Consider the following 7,272-nt stretch of genomic DNA (forward strand, 5'->3'; position numbering starts at 1 on the left):
CTGGTCACTGCTCCACTCCTCTTGCCTGCTCTCTAGCTGGGCGATCCTCTGCTCAGCTCCTAGCATCTTCTGGCCGGCGTCTCTTTGTCTTTTAATCTGCACATGACCCTTATTGTCTTTTACCAAGAAGCTCCTCCGCCTGAACCAGGTGCTCAGGTAACACAAGCTACTGCCTTTTCCTCTCTTCAAAGAAGGTTCTGCAAACTGATCGCTTCCACAAAGCATGCCAGTACCATTACCTCACGCCTGGATCACGAATTGTTGCCTTCTTGTATGCTGTATGCACTTTTCTGTCCCCAATATGGGAAAAAAAGAACTAAATGAACTTCATTGTGGAGCAGCAGACAACATCTGCAGAGCCTCTGTCCGTCTCTAACTTGTTAGCTAGCTGCTTTCTGAGGGAACATCTCCCATCTCCCAGTTCTCTCTAAATTATAACTTCTATCACTACATCTTCCTTCTTAACAATAAATACAAAATCAATTAACACCCTCTGCAGAAGTGAGGTTACTGGCACTACACTCTGGAGTTTGTTGTTAATTATTCTGATTTACATATGCCTATGTTTACTGAACCCAGGATCACTACACACCTGCTAAACTTATTATTACCTGTACCATGTGTACAACTGTGCCCCTGCTGAAACCTGTATACAGTGTAATCTCAGTAAGACTGAAAATTCATTCAGGTCAGGATTCTTGGGGGTTTGATTTGTTTATATTTAACCTATTCTGCAGCACAAAACACACCTATGCCAGCCCACAACATGAATACAAACATTTGAAAGTTGAGAGGCACATAGGAAACAGAAATATTACAGGACAGCAAAAAGGATTCTGAGACAGAGTCTAAGGATCAATAAAGAGAAAATAGTTGATGTTAGGTCAGAAACATCCTGGGTGTAACTGCTCTATTGTCAGAGCATCTGGCCCAGGTATTCAAGGGAATACAGGCAAGTGAAGAAGATATGACTAATAGAGGCCTGTTAATAATTCCCATATTAAAGTAATATCTTGCTTTAGCAACTGAACCTGATACATATATGGATCTACAAGAAAACATGCCATTTTTATGCACAAAAAAAAATACAGTTGGGTAAAAGCAGAATATAAAAGAAAACAAAAACAGCTAAATAATGGGGGTTAAAAAAATAAAATGCCTCCATTTTTGTTTCTTTTTTCATCTGACTTGTTTGATTTGGGTATTTGTATGTGTGAGAATGTTTGATTTCATATTTAGTGTGTGGGTGGGTGTGCGCGCACACACATGGGCACATACACGTACATGCACATGTGGATGTTTCCAGGAGTGCAAAAAGACACACACACACACACACACACACACACACACACACACACACACACACACACACACACAAAGGTCCTACCACCTGCATCATGACCAACACCTTTTGTTCTACAGCTTCCCTTGAGTAAAGTCACTCATTGGTTGCAATGCAAGACCTATGGCTAAACCACTGAGTGTCACCATTTTTATCACAGTTTAAACTTGAAAGCAACTTCACTGTTTACAGATTAAGTGAAATGAGGAAAGAAACCAGATATATTTGCTACATACTAGCCATCTGTATTCAGCAGGAACAGCCCTATTTTGGTAGCCATTTTTGTACCCTCTGTCCCTCCAGAAATCTCTGAGCTCCTCTAGGAAGGTTACGTCATTTTGAAGAGAAAAATGTAACAGTAACCTTCTTGCTCTTAGAATTTGATACACAACTCATATAATAACTTTTCAGACTTGAGTACACAGGGTACCTCAGGAGGAAGGATATATGCAACTGCAGGAGGTGAGGAAATGTCCCAGAAATTGTTGACATTTTATAATTATTAACAAAGGAAGTTAGAACATTGTGAAGACAAACAGCTACCACACCAAGCAGTTGTACAACAAATCACCCAGAGTGAATGTGATGACAGCAAAAGCATCATGTTTTTACTAGGAAAGATTACAAGACATTTTCTCTGAGGTATGAGAGGCCTTACAGGGCTTCTCCTCTACATCAAGCACACAGAAATTACTTCTTCAAATAAGTATCATAAAGGATAAAATTAAGAAATGCATTAGGCTGAATAGCAGGAAAGCCTTCCTGATGGAAAAAAAAAATCAATTTGTTCCTGGAATTACCTGCTGAAAACTGTCATGAAAGCCCAGTCATTTGGGTCACTTCAAACTCAACTGAATAAAGCACAGCCAATGTATGTTGGTGGGGAGGTTCACTCACTGAGCTCAGGGAGATGGGAAAATAAATCTCTTGATAGTGTCTCCATCTCAAACTTTCATGAGGACCTGAAAAGACTCTCTCCTCAAATCTCTCTTTCTATCTGTGAAAATTCTTGATCTCAGATCACTGCAGTAATATATTAAGACATTCCTTCTCTATGCCCCTTTCCACTATTACCAGCAGCTCAGAGCCACTTGATAAAGTGATATATGAATAATTGGTTGCAGCTGTTTTGCATTCATCTCAACCTGGAGACTTTGTAAGCCATAAAATTATTCTAAAAGCCTTTACTATGCCTCTGTTCAAAGCATTTTAGGATCAGGTTTGCATTAGTTCCCATTCTAGTGGAATGCAGACTTAAGGAGCAGAACCAAAAATAGGCTACTAGAGAAAAACATGGCCTGCAGCAATATTGTAGCAAAAACAAACAAAAACTTTGTTGACACCTTAAAGTTTGATTTATATTGTTTTGTAAATGTACAAAACCACTCCTCAGCTGCTTCACACACATCCCAATACTAAGCTGCTTTATATTCTGCCCAGAAAGCTGCCACAGTGCTTGTAGGATAACTTGTGACAGCTTTAGGAGCTGCAAGCCCCGTGATCTTGTAGATCTCTTGAATACAAGACCTAAGCCATCTGGATTTAGTCACTTTACTAGCCCTAAAGGCCCTTCTTATGAAAGTGTAAACAGATTAATTACTTTTCCTGCCTTGAAAACCCCTCCTGCTTTAAAAATAAAAGTTTAGGGTTGTTTTGGACATGCAAAGGACAGACGAATTTTCTGAGGACATTTCAGTGAGACAAAAGCATGGAGCTCTCCAATTCAAGAGAAAAGCTATGTTAATGAACAGCAGAACTAGGTGTATCTATTTCACAACAAATGACAATTGACACAGAGAAAATGAATGTCCAACACAAACAGCTTGGAGAGGTAGACCAAATAAAAAACTTTGCAACTGAAAATGGAAGCTCAAAGTGAGACTCTCAGTTAATTTATAGAAAACAACAAAGACCTGTGGTATGCCGGGCCCAACAGAACTCTGCACATCCCGGGTCTCTAGACCTGGGCCCTCTGGAGAGCTGCCAACATTTTGCAAGGCACCCATAGCACTTAACAGTTTGGCAGACAATTCTCTTTAGCATTTTTTTTAAGGAACTACCCTGGAAATGTCTCAAAGTGCAAGGAAACTTGAATACGAGCAAATAATCTCTTTTTCCCATGAAGTCAAAGCTAATCAAAGTCTACACTGCAGAGAGATTCAGTTTTCCATAGAACTGATCCTTCACAAGCCCCTCTTGAGTAAATTTATCCCCACATTTCAGTTCATCCAAGACTGATGACCCAGCCTTAGGTAACAGAAAGGAACCAGAGTCAAAAGATTTTGAAACACTAGCAGATAAGGAAGGGGGCAATAACTACCTATACATAAAAGCTGCAGCCTTCAATGGAGCCATCTATCTTCTCTCCCTGGCTTAGCTTGACTCTCAGCATCCTGAAGGAAAAGGATACTGGGCATGTCTACACATACCCTACTGTGCAGTTGTTACTGTGCAATCATTTAGTATTTTCTTTACCAAGTACTAAATGACTGTGCAGTAACCGCCATTCGTGCACACTCCCAAGCAGTACATGGATCGTGTCTGAACCTACTGCACAGTAGCATCAGCATCACGGTTCATGCCTGCCTACGCTATGTCACTGTAATGATGAGCTACATCACCATAGCTGGTGGCTACAGCAACATAGTATCTCATGTAGACATGCTCACTGAGAGACATGTATGCATTTGCAAACTATTAAAAGTACCAGTGACTGCATTAAGCAGATGTTTATCCCTGAAACTGTGTTTTCCTGGTCATTTAAGTCATTAAAGATCTTTGATGGCAGCCTCCATTTGGCCTGAAAACAACTAGAAGTACCTTTTCATTAATTGTTTTTACTCCTAGGAATGCAAATTGTGGAGTTTCTCTTTCTCCTGTGCAGTCAGTCACCTTATGCCTCAGCTCTTCCTTCTTTTATCCAGGTTCCCCTACTATGAATGCACATCCCTAGTGTACCCTGTCCTGTCTCTCCAATTTCATTGCCTTTTATTTGTAAGGGCCTATACCAAAACGTGGTTTATTTGTTTTGTCTCTAGGGAATTGCACTGTTCTGAACTCCACTCTCCTTCAAAAACACTGGAAAAACATGAAGGTAAGAAGACAGAGAAGGTAACAAGCCCCACATTTAAAACATAGTTTGCGGTCCGATACTGCCAGAGAGAGTGTCCCAAGTGTTAAATATTGCTCACAATGCTGCATAAAGACACTCTTCCCAGATCACCCAGTTCAAATGCTGTTGTAGACAAGGTTAATGTTTTCTAACAAGGGTAGTCTTGGTTCTTTGCTTCTCTCAGCAGCTGCCACTACAACAAACTCCAAAAAGCGTGAAGTCAATAAATCAAGAGAGACGATTAAGAATTCTAATGAACATGCTATTCTTCTTCGGGAGATACCCTGTGGAAAACCCACATGCTATCCCCTAATATAAATGGAACCAGGACAATAGACCTGGATCTGCAGAACACACTTTAGACAACTAGCCCTTTTTTCTGCAGATTTTTGGTAAATCTGCCAGAAAAATTATTTTAATCCTTGAAGACTGCAGAAAACCTTTCCGAAAAGTCTTGAAAATCCCAGTACCACATGGTTTAGACTCTGGCTCCTACTCTGAGCCGGTCTTGCCTCCAAATGACTTTTAAGGAGGAGTGAGAGGGAAGAACCTGCACAGAAAGCAAGGTGCTAACCCAAGATTTATTTTTATCCCAACTTTTGCTACCCTGAAGCAATTTTAAAAGAGAGAGAAAGTGGTGGTCTTAAAAGAACAGAAATTAATTTAAAACTACCTGAGATGCCCACTAAATACCAAACCCTAGAGGAAAAACCCTCTAAACAGATTAAAGCCTTTTCTTAATCCAAGCCCCAGTCAACTCCTTTTAAATCATCCAACTCCTCTGCTAGGGCACCAGCACTGGCCAAAAGCTGAAAGGTCTCTATAAGGAACAGTAATTTCAATGTGACATGAGGGCAAGATCTGTGACTCTGCAGTGCAGCCAGGGATGGTTTAGCCATAAAACATTGATTTTATATTACAGAATATATTCAAACAAAATAATCTGAAACTCCATCCTCAGCCAGTTTACAAGAGATAAAGATCCTGCTATGGATACTGGACACAATGGGCACATCCCAATAAATGCACACATGCAGGGGCATGCATTTCCTGCAGAACAAATAGCAGCAGCATATATTTGTGCTGCTGCAATTTATCTTTGGAAGTGCCCCTGCATGTGTGCTCTGGTGCAGGGCCAAGTGACCCAGGTGGGGTAAGGGAGGCTTGGGTCAGCACCTGTGCTGGCTCCAGCAGCCATATCTGAGGTCATGGAGGCCTCCTGGGGCAGCAGCAGCACCAAGCCAGCCACTCAGAGCCTGGTTGGCAGCTCTGGTCAGCCAGGCTCCAGTTTCTGGTGCCACATACTGCTGCCACATGCGCCACACCACTTTAAGTGACAGGTTTTTTTTCACACCAGAATCTCTCACTGTAAAAAAAAAAAAACAAAAAAACAAACAAAAAAAACTCACAGCACTGCAAATTAGCAGCACAGCAAATGGGTGCACATGACTGTGTATAGTTTGTGGCACCTCAAATGGGTTTGAGGTGCTACAAACCACACTTGTGTGCTTGTTGGGATGCGCCCAGTGGGTGCATGTTCAGGACAGAGCTTCACCTTCACCTCTGCATTACACTTGTCTTCATTAGAGATCAAAGCAAAAAAACAAAACAAAACAGCTGCTTAAAAAGTAACGCTATAACTGATAGGCAACTGAATTTTCCTTTAAGAGGGGCCAAGTTCAATCATCATTTGATTTCCTCACATTTTGGGCCAACATTCTGGCTCAGGTGCTCCTGCAAAGGATTCAGCCATTCTAATACAATAAGGGACTTAGTCTGTCTGTCTGTAACACTTTTGGCCAACTGTGTACTCACTGCCGAGAGGCTAGGAGGCGATTGGCTGCAGGGGCCCAGGTTTGAGCTAGGCCTGCGAGCAGCAGGGCTTCCCCATGCCTTCCTGCTTGAGGGTGAAGGGAGGGGGGGTCATGGTGGTGGTGCCCCCCCACCGCCTGTCTGATGACCCCCAGAATAGCCGGCAGGGAAGGGGAGGCGGCGGGCAGGGAGGGGAGCTGCAAGAAGTGAGGGGGGATCATGGTGGCAGCTGCTGTTTGGGTTGGGCAGCAGGGAAGAAGGGAGAGGGAGGGAGGGAAGAAGGAAGGGGGCCCCAACAACAGCTGGTAGCGAGGGGAGGTGGCAGGGAGGGAGGCTGTGCGGGCCTCGGTGGGCACAAGGTGGGAGGCGTCATGGTGGCGGCTGTTGTTGGGGCCAGGTGACAGGGAAGGAAGTAAGGGAGGGAAGCAGGGACAGGGAGGTCACAGTGGCAGCACCCCTGTGTTGCTCAACTTTGACAACAGCCAGCAGGGAGGAGGGGAGTGGGGAGGGGAGGCAGGGGGAAGCCCTGCTGTGAGGTGGAGGTGGGCGTGGGGAGGGAGCCCCTGCATCAGAGGCTGGAGGAGGCGGTGGTGGCGGCAGTGGAGGGAGTCTTTACATAGCCAGCCCCGAAGGGTGAGCAGCAGATGGGGGGGCCATGTAAACACTCCCTGAAATCTGTCATACTTGACAGGCAATTAGCGTGTGTGTGTGTGTGTGTGTGTGTGTACACACACACTAGCTAATTGCCTGTCAAGTATGACAGATTTCAGGGAGTGTTTACATGGCCCCCCCTCACCCTTCAGGGCTCGCTATGTAAAACAGAGGGAGTAAAGACTCCCCCTGCTGCCACCACCACCTCCTCCTCCAGCCTTGTGTGGGGGTGCCCACTTCCACCTCACAGCAGGGCTTCTCCCTGCCTCCCCACTACCCTCCTCCCTGATGGCTGTTGTCAGAGCGGAGTGGCGGGGGGGGGCACTGTCACATGACCCCCCCCTTCCCTGCCGCC

At 44.2% G+C, this 7,272-nt stretch overlaps 1 protein-coding gene and 1 long non-coding RNA gene across 2 annotated transcripts in view; both read right to left on the minus strand.

The window, feature by feature from the left end:
* LOC109293584 overlaps window positions 1-2,685 on the minus strand; it is a 13,160-nt gene extending 10,475 nt beyond the window's left edge. The window contains exon 1 of the long non-coding RNA XR_002096337.1: window positions 2,675-2,685. This is a non-coding gene — a long non-coding RNA (uncharacterized LOC109293584). The remainder of the gene's footprint in view (window positions 1-2,674) is intronic.
* The window catches only part of CAMTA1 (calmodulin binding transcription activator 1), a 1,745,066-nt gene that overhangs the window by 1,011,237 nt on the left and 726,557 nt on the right, over window positions 1-7,272 (minus strand). The window lies entirely within an intron of this gene.

The sequence above is a fragment of the Gavialis gangeticus genome, unplaced genomic scaffold (genome assembly GCF_001723915.1).
Source record: "Gavialis gangeticus isolate Ggan-Ray unplaced genomic scaffold, GavGan_comp1, whole genome shotgun sequence".
Taxonomy (NCBI): Eukaryota; Metazoa; Chordata; order Crocodylia; family Gavialidae; genus Gavialis; species Gavialis gangeticus.